This window comes from Aptenodytes patagonicus, chromosome 12 (assembly GCF_965638725.1).
Source record: "Aptenodytes patagonicus chromosome 12, bAptPat1.pri.cur, whole genome shotgun sequence".
NCBI lineage: Eukaryota > Metazoa > Chordata > Aves > Sphenisciformes > Spheniscidae > Aptenodytes > Aptenodytes patagonicus.
Window position 1 is genome coordinate 8,985,438 of NC_134960.1, and position 13,859 is coordinate 8,999,296.

General features: G+C 44.7%; 1 protein-coding gene across 7 annotated transcripts in view; it reads left to right on the forward strand.

Annotated features, from left to right (window-relative positions):
• The window catches only part of SGCD (sarcoglycan delta), a 358,768-nt gene that overhangs the window by 203,242 nt on the left and 141,667 nt on the right, over positions 1-13,859 (forward strand). The window contains exon 1 of one of the 7 annotated variants that reach the window (XM_076350315.1): positions 4,535-4,573. The exons of the other annotated variants lie outside the window; for them this stretch is intronic. The gene's annotated coding sequence lies outside the window, so the exon portion shown is untranslated. Of the gene's footprint in view, positions 1-4,534; positions 4,574-13,859 lie in introns of those variants that run through there. 7 annotated transcript variants of the gene reach the window in all.

Consider the following 13,859-nt stretch of genomic DNA (forward strand, 5'->3'; position numbering starts at 1 on the left):
CAGCGGCGTTAGCTCTGCCCCTTTTTGTCTTTAGTTTCTGAGAATTAGAATATCTTGCATCTCATAACCAGTCCTATATTTATAGCTTCTTACTAAAATGTAGCCATATTTATCTCCTCTGAAAAAAACTAGAGCAGTGGGTGAGGATGTAGGCGCTGCAAGTCTGGCTGCTTCCAGCGCACGGTTGCATGCACAGACAGTCGTTGCTCTCCAGGCAGTCGCAACAGGCTCCTTACAGCCAAACACACACACACACGAGTGCTTTTTCATTTTCTCCCATTTCCTTTTCACTTGTCCAACAAGCCCATCTCAGCCCTGCGTGTGATTACCTGATGACCTGTGTGCCTTCATTCATTCGCAGCTGCAGCACTTAAATAGGTTTTTGCTCCCTACCATCAAATCAGACCTTCACTCCCTGCGCGCGCGCACACACACACAGGGATGGGTTTTCTTCCTCTGGTGAAGCATTCTTCTCCGACAACTACTGCCATTAGCTAAACAAATTTGGGGAACCCCCTCCTCCCCTCCTTTTCTCATTATGTTGCCCTCCATCCTCTCTGGATGCTCAGGGCTGGGCGAATCCATCAGGAATGCCAATAGCTGCCTTCCCACAGCTTGCTGTTCCTGACCCAAAAGAGTTAACGTTTCTAATCCATCAGCTACCTTAATTCTGCATTTAAGGAGATGGAACACAAATGAGTCTTGGCTTCTCCCTTTACACATGCGCACGCGAGAGATCTGTTACAAGAGTCCAAGGCTGAGGGTGATTTAGAATAATAATAATTAGGCAGCTGATTTCTTTCAGTCGAGAGTTTAAAAATGTTTGAACATTTATATTTATTCTGTTGTGGCATTTCAAGAGATTTAATGGATTAAAAAAACAGTAATTTGGAGGGAAAGCTCGAACAAGGGATTGCTTAGTTATCTCATTCAGATATTAAAAATTTCATTTTGACTTTTTCCTCCACTCCAGGTGCACACACACCTGCATTTACATGCTGATTCTGCATATTTGTTTTCCCCTGATTTTTATAGGAAGGTTTTGGGAATGTTTCAGCAAGTCCGTGGAAATCTGCACGGTATGAAAAACCCATGAGTTTTGTTTTTGTATGCAAATAGATATTGTCAGTTAAATGGAATTAGATATGAATATTGCTAAGTCAACAGTAAATACTAAATCATTTTCAGCTGCTTCTAGAAAATGCTGGATACCAAAATGCAGGACAGGTATAAATGGTAGAGAAGGAACTTTCCTTCCTACCTTTTGTAGGTCTCATGTATTTCCTGGTGTAGAAATTAATGGATCCAGGTGGAGTGGATCTCCTGCACAAAATGGAAGTCCCTACATGTTGCAATCTCCAGCTGCAAAGATATTGGAGCTTTGGGGGGGGTTAATTTGTTTTTATCTTCCCAAAGAGCTCTAGTAGTTTTTTTTTAATCCTCATAACCCTGCCAGTACTGAAAAATAATAGCAGTTACGCAGATAGTTATGTCGACATCAACTTAAGTTTTACGCTTGCAAGGTTCATATATTTTCGGTAGCACTGGCAGTAATACAAATGATAGCTCAATAACAGAAAAATAGAACAGTCCCTGAGCCACAGTTCTGATGCTTGAAACATCTTTAAACCCTGTACCCAAATGAGAAAGAGATAAAAACAACCTAGTCAAAGTGGCTTAGCTTGAAGGAGCATTTTATGTGTTACTTGATGACAAAATAGTTAGGCATTAATGCAGTTTACAGTAAGACACCCTTAAGTTATCAGTGATGCCTGACAGATTTAATGTAAATATTTATAGACTTGGCCTACTAATTATGCCAATGGAAAAAATGCAGTATTAATGCTGTCACCTCCCCATGTCTCTCTCTACCTGTCAGCACGCTGCCAGCTCACATAAATATTCTGAAGATAGAAAGTATGGCACATAAACAGAAGAGATTATTTACATTTTTAATAAGGGATTAAGTTATCTGCAGCAGTAGTTTCCAGCCTGTGGTCCACAGACGTATGGGAGGCCTGTGGACTATTCCCAAGGGAACTGTGAAAAAGAGAGTTTTGTGTAGGGTACAGAGAAATCTCTCTCTGTGAAATTATTAAAGGGGTATGCACCTCCTTTGGCAAATATATAGGAGTCCACACACTGAGAAAATTTTGAAAACCGCTGATTTAACATATTTGTGTAAAGAACTCAATAATTTCAAAGTACCATACTGCCATGTGGTAAATGATTTGACTATTGGTCCTGCCGGAGCCAGGCTGCCGTAAGAAGTCCTGGACCACAAAGCACTGAAGCACGTGCTTAACACAAAACACACGTCGATCCGTTGAAGTTACTGCCTGTCACCATACGTAACTGGTTTGCTGAATAAAGACCATGGGGAAATTTAAGACAGAAGGCAAGGACTACTATCATCTTGCAAACAGCTCTGCAGATGCCTGATTATCTTGTACAACTGAAAATCTAATTATGTGAATCTGCAGTTCATATTTTTTCTGTTTCAGTTTATTTACACTAAGAGACTCTAAAGGTTTTAGGCGCCGTTTGTTTCAGCCGTTACTGGTTGCCAACCCAAAGAGTATTATCATTGCTGTTGCAGCCAGTTTAGGGGACTCTCTTTTAGCTGCATCGATAGCTCTCCTGATTTGCAATCCAAAAGGCTGTGGTTTCTGTTCTGGCACAAACCGACTCCTCACAAGCTGTGCAAATAAATCTGAAATGCTATCACCAGTGGTTGTATGTGTGCGGCTTGCGTGTGTGCTTTTCGCTTGGCTTATAGTCTTGAAAACGGAGGCAGAATGACCGGGTGGCTTCGTATTGTCTTCTGCAAAATAGTATCTTATTCCGCGTACATCCCCACTGAAGTCAGTGCGGTGAGGGTGATGGTCCAGGTTGCCAGAATCTAGCCTGTGCGCATTGCCAGGGCGCGTGGGCAATATTGCTGACCGACATGTGGCTCTCTGCAGGAGTTAAGAAAAGAGCATTTTTGGTAGCAGGGCAGGGTGCAGGTGAAGGCCACGCATGGTGTTAACCACAGCAGCTCTCAAAACAGGTTAGATGGATGAAGTACTGCAGGCCTTCCCTACAGGCAACCCGTGTGGGTTTTGTAAGATCTCACTGCTGGTGCGTGAAAGGCAGATCTCACCTTCCTGCAGATAAATGAGTCCTTGCTGTGGACCTAATCCACAGCTCGTGGAAGGCAACAGGCTTCCTACTGCCTTCACTGAGCTCTGGATCAGACCATACATAAGGCGCTCAATTATTTCCAATCCCCAGCTGCATTTGTCTCTTGTAAACACTTCATCTGGCCGCCGCACCTCTGTAAATCACAGAACAGAATAACCCGATAGAAGTGGAGTGCACGGTTTTGAAAAGGAACATTAAGAGGGAAAAATATAACTCTCTCTCTTTAAACTGTCTCTTTTCTATATTGTTACCTTGACAACTCTGCTGCTGTGTTTCATCTTTGGTGGGACTTAGCCGTGGTGGAATAAGGGGGACATCCATGTGCATTTGCACATCTACTCCGGCTCCGCTTCACGGGCACATGCCAGGCGCAGGGCATCTTGAGCTGCAGAGCCCACCTTTGCTGCCTTGACCCATGGTGCTGTCTGGAAATGATTACAGATATTAAGAACTGGGACCCATTCTGATTAAAGGTATAACATTATATCTTCTGTTTCTTTTCCTTAAGCTAACACCAGAGCAATGTTAATGCTCTTTAAAAGGAGATGCAAGGTGCTTAAAATATTTTTAAGGGTTAGGACAGCTGGAAAGCAGAGAGGGATGAAAGTACTCAAAAATAGTTGTATTATTTTTAGTAGAAGCAGATACAGGAGTATGTGTCAAGATTAGGATACAGTTCTGATGTGCTGAACTGAGTCTGGAGATGCTAAAAATACGCTTTCTTTTTTCACAATTTTTAGAAGAGACAGAGGCAAAGGTAAGAGGAGGGTAGTGGTGAACTGAAATTTTAATTCCTGTGCTTCCTTGCTTGTTGGGGTTTGGCGAAGCTGTCTGTTAACCTGGGAGCCTGTGACCTGAAACTAGCGAAACATACGAGGCAGGGCGAGGTGTTATCTGTGGAATGGGATCCCTCCCACCCCCCTTCTCCTCTTCCCAAAGAAAATCCCCACCAACGTAATCCTTTTATTCTTTTTAACCAAAATGGCTAGTTTCATAGCTGCAAAGGCAAGACATGCAGGCTCCAGGGCTGAGTGCAGACGGGGGTGTCTCTGTCTGAATGTGTGTGGGGAGAAGGGGGCTTTTAATGCAAAACACATGTGTTTTCAATTGCTATCTGGAGCCAGCCCAGTAGCTGTAACTTGGCCTGACAAAGCCTTATTGAAGTAGAGACAGTGTGGTTTCAAAGCAGTTAGAAAAAGAACGGGAATGCTGTTCAGGAAATTCTTCAGGCATGGGCAGGGACTTGGCTGCAATTCTGCTGTTGGAAAATCTGACAAGGGCAGCTCATGAGCACAAGCCAGGCCTCGTGCTGCTCTGAAAGCCGCGCTGCATCTTCCCCCCAGCCTCCAGCACCCCTCGGGGTTTTCATCTGCCCGCCGAGGGATAGGTAAGACCTGCGTTGCTCCTTCCCGCTGCAGCTGGGGTGATTTGCCGTTCTTTTGTGCTCGTGCAAAAAGGCTTCTTGCTTTCAGACTGTTGTTTAGAGAAAGAAAGTCGAGAATGGGAAGTTGTGGCATGTTTGCGAAGGGATGGGAGTAGTTTGAGGCTGGGTGGTGGTTTCTGGCTAACTTTGCTTCGGTAGTAATTCTGCAGGCAAAGCAACTCCTGCGCTGCGTCTCTGGCTGCGTGAACGCTGTAACCAAATAATTCCCAACTTTTTCATTTGAGTAATAAGTATGTATATAACCTGAAGCCACTGAAAGGTTGGCTCTGCACCATGTGGCACTTACAGATTTTGATGAAAAACGTGATTCAGTCACGATAAATACGTTTATATGTACATTGTATTATAGTTGTTTAATGAGTTGAAAGCATGTTTGTCTGGAGATTGTTTGGCAATTCCTGGTACAGCTAGCTTGTGAAGAGAGGCAGTAATTCAGTAATAATCATTGCCTTGTGATTTCTCTGCATGTTTTTTTCTGTATTTTATAAAGCATGAGCAAACTGCAACAGACAGCACAGTCAGAAACCACGTAGAGCAGATTAGAAGGAAAAACATTAATTTAGGGGCTGTTCTATCTGCAACTTCTCTTCTGATTTGCATTTCTTTCCCCAAATAACTTAAGAAACATTTATGATAAAAAGCTCTTTCTCTCTTTAGGAGCCTGCCAGATTTAGGCAATGCTCTCTCATCCTTTTAGTTGCAGCATTAAAGCTTGTCTTGCCTTTGCAGAGATATCAGCACCTTATATGGCAGGCGTGTGTTTGGGAGTTAGGGTACGGCGCGTTCATCAAGGCGGATGGAGGTGTCAGGAGGAGTCCGCCTCGCGTAGCTTCAGAAACTTCCCTGCCTCTGCCAGTGCCTCTTCCTCGGATTTTCACAGCAATGTTATCTGATGTGTTGAAAAATGCTTTTTAGCCATGCTTTATGGCAGTGTTGGGTTTTTTTTTTCTTTCAACAAGGAATGAATTAAGGATATTAAATTATACAGTGGGACAGCGCTAAGCGTTTCTGGCTGGTTCATGGGAGCAGACCCACAGTTTGCTTTGCCTGCATCCAGCAGGACTGCACGTACAGGGCTCAAACATTCATCTTGGCAATCCAAAAAATCCAGTGACAAGGTGAGGTTCGCCACCAAAGTGCATCAGATCCAGTACATGACAGGGCCAGAGCTTTCTCCCAGCAATGCTGGTGAAGCGTGTACATAGGCAACTCCAAAGGATAATGGCAGGCTTAGGCAGACAGCAAACCCTATCTGGAAAGAATGGGATTCAGTGGATTTGGGTCGTTAATGGAAATATTATCTGGTACAATGCAAACAGATTCTATGTGATGGAAGGGAGAAAAGAAGGGTGTTTGGGAGCATCTTCTCCTTGCCACTGTATCTGTTTTTTCCTGTGAAAGTGATGGTCAGCTGAAATGGGTTGGTTTGGGCCAAGCGAGGACTTTGCTGGTTTGGGGTGCAGGAAGGGCATCCTCCGAGAGACATGGATGTACTGTAGCTTCCTGGAGGCTGATGAGGGCGAAGGGAATGAGAGGAAGGACAGAAATGAGCTGTGGAAGCATGAGGTGTATGATGAAAATGACAAGCTTGATAAGCTCAAAGTTTGCTTTGCCAAAAATACACCTGCAGTGAAAATGCTGTGTTAAATGAAGGTCTCATATGATCTGGACTGCTTGAGCTTTCACAGGGTGCCATCTTACCCTGCAGACTTGGAGCTCCATTGCTTATCTCAGCAGCTGTTAATTTAGGCACCCAGTCAGCCTATTATCTTCTTCACTGCTAGTTATAAGCTTATTTAAAAAAAAAAAAAGAAAAATTCAGGTTCCTGCCTCTGATCATGCAGCATCCCACCTCCCAAATCTGATCATCAGCGTTGAAGAGCCAGAGAGACAAAGAGACTGGAATACACAGCCAGGACTGTGCTGCCATACCTGGCTTTAGGTATGCTCCTGCCCCACGTCTGGGTGAGACGAGCAGTACAGGTTTTTCATCAGGTATGGGATCAGTCTGAATCATGGGATGTCCCAAGTGCCCAGCAGGGCTGTTTGCCATGCCCACCCTGATGGGACCCCAGTGGAGACACTGGTGCATGGGCGTGAGTCTAGGCAGGGCAGGGGAGGCTCTTTGCAGTGCCCTGGGCTGGATTTAATCGAGGGAGGCAGTCGTTTCCTCCCTAACTCCCTAACTCTGGCAGCTGCTCCTGAGCCTTCCCCTGCGCAGAGGTAACCTATCTGCAGCTCCACCTGGGTCAAGTATTCAAGCTTTGCTTTCTATCCAAAAGGACTGGAGAGTATGTGCATATCTGGACAGAATGTTATGCATCTAAAGTGAAATTGGAGGGTCTCTTGATCTTGGAAGCATACAGATAAGAGAGCTGTTAGCACACCTAATATGTGTATTTCTTCTCCTGGTCCGTCCCAGGAGCAAACTAGAAAGCAAATGAGTCTGTGCAAACGAACAAATGGATAAGCACAGTAAGCACATCATGTGGAGGGAAGATGGTGGAGGGAAGATGCAGCAGAACAAGTTTTAACTTGTGAGAGCAGTATCACTGCAGAGACTGTACTCTGGATCCTGGCACATGCTCAAGCCCACGGTTCTCAATTTGTGCCATGCCGGTTGGATTCCAGCCGTATAAATCCATATTACGATCCTGCTTTGCACATTCCTACAAGCCATATCTCTTTTCTTGGTACTGTGGGGTGAGAGTGTGTTGGGGCAGAAGTCTGCAAAGTATCACCTCCTGTAGCTTGCTTTCTGATTCGAGCTCAGTTGACTATATATCCCCCTTACTGTTCCCACAGCCTCCTGCAGTCACACCTGCTGCTGGCTATTTTAGTGTAGTTCTCATATTGGTTCATCCTCCTTTGAGACACTCCAGTGGGAAAGAGTGTTTATAAACTTGGCACAGATGGACATAGGCTTATGATTGCTTCACATCATCTGAGTGGTGCAAAGGAACCAGCGTGTGAATGCAGCAAAGCCGGTATGATGTTTGCATGCAGTGTGAATGTATCGCTACAAATTGTGGGGCACTTTGTGAAAGACATTCTTTGTTGACTAGCTCGATACATAAGAGAACTCACTGCAGAAACTTTTTCTTCCTTGTTAACTTTCCTTTCCATTTTCTCCTTAATTCTTAAAAAGAAAAATATCGAGACAAGGTAACTGTGAAGAAAAAAGTCTAAAAGTTAGAAGAAACACTGATAAATAAGAAAACAGACATATTTCTCCTCTTCTCAGAGAAGAGAAGCTACAGTAACATCACATTGCTCAGAGACTCTTGCAGCATCATAATAAAATACCACTTTTGATTTAGGAGATGCTATTCAGAGATGGAGCTGCCTGTTACTTTGCTTTGTTCTGGCAAACTCTAATATGTTTAGAGTTTTACTGTAAGTGCTCCTTGAATCCAGAGCAGTGACGGAGCAGAGCAGAAGTCCCACGTTCAGCTTTTCATTCAATCCATCTGCTCGAAGATACTGGTTTATCAACAGAGGCTTTTGCAGTGCCCTTATCCTCAAGCACATTTATTGTCGAAAAGCTGTCGGTCCTAGCAACTGGGGAAATTGTATGAACTTTCAAGATATTAGAGGTAGGGGGTAGCCTGGAGCGTTGAGGGATCTGGATTAGAGATGCTTTACCAGGAGGTGAATCCTGAAGGTCTCCCCAGCTTGAGTCCAACTTCCTCAAGATACAAGAGGTGGGGATGGGGAAAGAGGTATTTCCTAGTGGACCAGGCAGAGCATGCATCGATGGACTGCGCAGACCAAGAAAAGCTTGTTGATGTGCTTGTGTTTGCCGGAATCAGGCTAGATATTTGAAGAACCCTACATGTGATGTACTCCGCTGATAGAAACTAGTCAGAAAAGAAGAAAACATTCCTTAGGATGTTTTCTTCCACTTTTTGTCTCTGGCCTTCTATCACATTGCAGTGATACCTGAGACGTAGGCACTGAGTGATGACGGTCTTCCCAACTTGTGGAAGAGCTGCTCCCCATGTGGAGGGATAGGAACTGTTGACAGAAGCAGAGGGACAAGCAGAGAGGGAAAATTTCAGCTTTGGGGACACCAATGGCAGTGACAGAGGCCACGCTGGCACAGCCATCGGGGCAGAACAGCCCGAGTTCATGGCTTAGATGGTGCTGGAGAAAAGTGCTGTGAGATTTAACTACCCCAGCAAGTATTTCATCCTTTGGGCTGTTCCCCAGTGCTCAGCCCTTGCTGGCCAAGCTGCAAGTGAGAAGTCATTTTCCAGAGCCGGATCCTTTTATGGAGACCCGGGCTGTGGTCTGACCCGCGTGCGGGGCCATAAATCACTTTTGGGTCATGACGCTGGTGGATTAACAGGCCTGGGGGTGTCAAGCTTCAGAGAGAGTTTTATGGGGAGCAGAGAGGCAAAAAGTCTTGTTGATAGATGGCTCAAAACACTCTTCTTCATGCCAAATTTTGTTCTCAGTCACGCTCTAGAAATGCCTGTTCTTTTGAACCTGGTGGATAGTGTGCACTTAAAAGAGAAATTAAATAGGATGAATCTGCAGAGCATTTACAGCTAGCGAATACAAGTATGTTGCCTTCCAGTGATATGGCAGAGAGCACCTCTCAAGGTTTCTTAGGGGTTTTTCTCCTCATTTCAGCCCAAAGGAAATGGTTTTGTGTTTCAAGAAACAAAGAGAGAAAGAGTAGAGGATGTCGGTGACACGGACACAAAGAGAAGGCATATGTGGGAGATGTAGGTCCAAGGCCCGAGGGAATTCTCTCATCTCCAGAAACGTGTTCCCATCACCATGCTACAGGTTAGCCTGGGGTCAGATGCTTTTCGTTTTTCTGATGAAGTTGTTACAACTCGGTTATAGGCAAACAGGCAGGGAGGAAAGATGCCGTGTCGGGACTTAGGGGCTTTTGGTCTGTGCTGTAGTGAGTGGTTTCGATGAGCTCTAGGGCATTTTCGGCAGCAAATTTCGAGTGAGCTCATAAGAGAGAAGCAGCCTTCCCAGATTGCATCCCCTTTCAGCTTAAAATTGTTCTATTACTAAACATACATCATTTAAGCACTGATCAAAGAAACGCCCGTGGCACAGAAACATTATTGATTCTTCTTGTTATGCCTCACCCTGTTCATAGCCCTCATTGAGCCTCCGAAGCCGGCACGGCCAGGGGATGTTACAGCTCTGGTGTTTGCAAGGGAACGGTGTTTATCCATCCTTGTGCATATAAAACACTTCTTTTGCCTGGTGAATCGTTAATCTGGGTTGTGCGCCCTGAGTGAGAAGCTTTCTGCCAGGGCAGGAGGGATGTGGTGGAAGGAAGAGGAGGATGCACTAAAGGTTTGCCATAACTGGTGGGGTCTGGCGTGATTTTTGGAAGCTCAGTGCCAGTTCTGATTTGCGATGCCTTTCAGCTGAGCCTGGTTTCAGCTTTGCTGAAGGAAAGTGCTGAAGCTTCTTTGACAGAAGTACTCGGTGAGCAGCCTGTGCGGATCAGGGAACGTAGTGACATGACTCTTCAGTGATCTTAAAAAAAAAATAAATCTTTCTTGTCATAGAATCATAGAATCATAGAATCATTGAGGTTGGAAAAGACCTCTAAGATCATCGAGTCCAACTGTCGACCCAACACCACCATGTCCACTAAACCATGTCCCTACGGTCATGGACCGTATCTCTAAGGTATGCTAAAGTGAAAGGATGAATAGCTTTTCTAAACAGACTGGATTTTGTATCAGGCCCTGTTTGTAGTGTTCATATATAAGGACTCAGCATACAGCTCTTGTGCAAAAACTTACTACCCATTTTTCTGCAGCAGCAAGAATTCCTTGGAGAATTACCCGGGTTCCAGGCTATACTTTTGTAGTCATGGTAATGTTGTTTGTGGCTAAACTGCAAAGATTTGGCATGCTGCATTTTTTGTATTGTAAATGGCATTGTACATGTGCTAATGGTGGTCCAATGCTGTGTACGTATGTCTTTAAGCCCTCTCATGGCAGGCAGACACTTTCAGATTTGACTTTCAGAAGGAGTGCTTCTCTTTCCAGTTTCTTTATTTGTTTCAGTATTATTTTTTCACCACTATTATGAAATTAGGTGGTTGTTCCTAATGTTTTCCTGGGGGGGGGGGGGGGGGGGGGAACCACATTAAGCAACTAGCAGCCTTTCCCCTTGGCTCAGCAATTGAAAGGGGGGGGGGGTTACCTTGCAAATGCAACCACTGGGTGTCCTTTCACAGCAATACTTTTTTTCTTTAGTTCTTTTTAATGTTTGAGTCAGGAGAAGTTGCCAAAATGTAAATTATGACTAGCATACTTTTCCCTCCCACACAGAGCAGATCACTGATAGCGGATATAGCTTGTTCCTTGTGTAGTTGCCTTGCAGGCCGCCTTATTCTACTAGTTTAACACACCTCAGCGCGCTCTGTCCATCATTCTGTCTTCTCTTCCTGGAGAACTACAGACACGAGCATTTTCTTTTGGTATTCACAATTCAGGGGGGAAATGCTAGCTAGAAATCCTATATAGTTTTAAATGTAGCTGTGTGAGAGCTTGTATAGAAAACATGCCATTTATGATTCCCATGTTATTTTCTTGTTATAAATTTATGCTGTATTACTAAGTCATGCTCATCATGCGTGTTGTAGTACTTTAGTTGCTCTATCTCTGTTAGGGCAGCTGTGAGCTAAATATTTTATCGGAAGCAGAGAGATTCTCAAAATCAGGCTGCTGTCTGGACGCAAGTTGCTCTTTGTGGTTGTGTTCTGTTCCTATAAATTCTTTTGATGCCTGCAAAGTTTTGCCCCAGCTGGATATGCCATTTTCTCCATCCTAGAGATTGCAAGTGGAGAAAAAAGAAAAAAGGAGAGAGAGAAAGCAGGAAAGAGATGAAGAGAATAAACAAGTTTTGCAATAAAGAGGTATTTTGAGTGGGTATTTCATATTGTTTCTTATTGGTCAAACTCTTCCATGATTTGAGAGGGTTAGAGATGCAATTTATTCATTTTCTCCAAGGGAGAGGCTGCATTTAATATGTGCTCTCCAGGATCCCCTGTTAAAATATTGGGCAGTAAAATCCTTGACTGTACAGTAGTTGTGGTTATAATTTCCCCCAGGTAGTGAAAACTCTGTAATTTATTGTTGTTTAAGTTTTCCCTTCGCACAGATCAGAGTGATTGTAGCAGTGTATAAAGGACTGGTTTTCTCCACGTGCATGTATTTGCTGGTGACCCAGCTCCGCTCTCTGATGAGCTCTGTGCTGCAAAGCCCTCCACAGTTGCTGACTTGGCATCTGTGAGCAAAAATATCAGTGAAGACTGAGTTGGATCTGTTGCGAGCAACTTGCTTTGCTCCTCCTTGGTAAAAGCTACAGGTCTGCCTGGGCTTCGGGTGGTTTTGCGGTATAGAGAGAGATACCCCAGCTGGACTGAACAGCAGAAGTGATTATGGTGAGCCCACTTACGCTATTGAAAACTGCTCTGCATCACCTTTCTTCAGTGATGTACTTTTAATGCACGTTGGCTAAACAGGGTGGTATTAAGAACAGGCTTATTTGCCGTGAGCCGTTGACTCCTCCTGACACGATATGACCGTCTGCACTAATTGACATTGCAGATCTTCACGGCATTAGCTGGGGCTGGGGTAGTCTGAGGTTGTAAATGAGGCATGGTTTGTGCGGGGATGTGAGATCCTTTTTTTAGACCAGCTGAGAAAGCTGGAAAAAGCAGGCGGGCTTGGAGGTGTGGACGGGCTGGCTGAAGCTCGCCTTGTTCTAATTTTAGTTTAGTGAGCACAGGCAGCACCTTCGTTCGAAAAGAGGGAGCTCAGCCTGGCAGCTGCCTGCAAATGGGCAGCGGTGGTGCCCGGGATCTCCTCTTGTGGGTATCCTTTGCAGCACCTCACTGTTGCACAAGTCTGACCTGCTTTTTGTCCTGGGTTGGACTGTAGCACTCAAGCGTATAAGAAGGAAAAAAATGCTTAAAGATGTGATGGTTCAGAAATCAGAGAGGAAAATGATACGAGTACCTCATTTGTTATTATTTTTTAAAATTTTCCGGTTTTCAGCCACTGTTGTGAATTTTGAGGGGGGGGGGGTTAACACAGCTGCTGACATTAGAGGAGGCGGAGATGGGCACCTCCACCTTCCCGAGGAGCATCGCTGTTGGGATGAGGGCAGGGGTGTGAGCACACCAGCCTCCCTGGGCTAAACACAGCCTTCCTGAATATGCCACTAAGTCGGCTTTGCTTTATAGGTCCAGACTGGGAGAGGTGTCAATGCCTCTGGTCTGAAAAGAATTTAGTGCCTGAATGGATTTATTTAGCACCTAAGACTGTGTTTCAGCCTGGGTGAAGGGTGAAGGCTTGTGGAGGAAGGGAGAGGTGGGTGATCCCCTATGCTGCAGATGACAACACCAGGCAGCATTAGAAAACACAGGTCTTAGCAACTTCTGGAGCAGTGAAAGGTAAAAAAAAAGGTAACTGGTTCTTCAGGTAACCCTCGCCTCAGATGTGTGGGCTTCAGCATTGGAGCAGCAAAAATAAAGTGTTAACTTCATCCCTGGTGCAATACTACTGGAATAAAAGTTATGCCATGAAGAAACTCGCCTTGCATCAGCCTGCAATGGGCTCTGCACCACTGCCGACTGCACGCTGTATTTTATTAGATGCTGGAGTATGAAGCTATTAGCAAAAAAGTAAGGAAAAAGACAGGTAACTAATGGTAAACAAACATAAGCTGCTATCAATGAGCATCTAATTTCTACCATTGTCTCATTCTGCCCTCACGGATTGTATTCCCACAAAGAGGAACTCGCATTGTTTCCTCCTGTTACGTGAATTTTGTAATTCACTGAATACAAACGTCAATGCCAGATACCCTGAGGAAGAAGCCCGTGGTGTTGAATCAGTAGTGCAAGAATGCGTTTGGTGGTGTTTTATTTATCTAGAGTCTAAAATGCAAAATATTCAGCAAACTGTGTCATTAGAGATGATACGATATCATCAGTCTGTGCGTCAAAAAAGTCTGAAAACATAAGAAACTGATCCCTGGGGGAAGCCCATGAAAGTGGCTTTCTGCACCCCGAATGTGAAGGGCGAGAACATGAATACTTTCATTTGTGCAGCACGAAATACCTCCACGATCACAACCCCGTGCGCACGCAGCTGTTCGCACACAACCGTTGTACAGTGACTGTGTTCCGGACCCCCGTCCCAACAGGTTGCAATGCCATTTAAAAGCACCC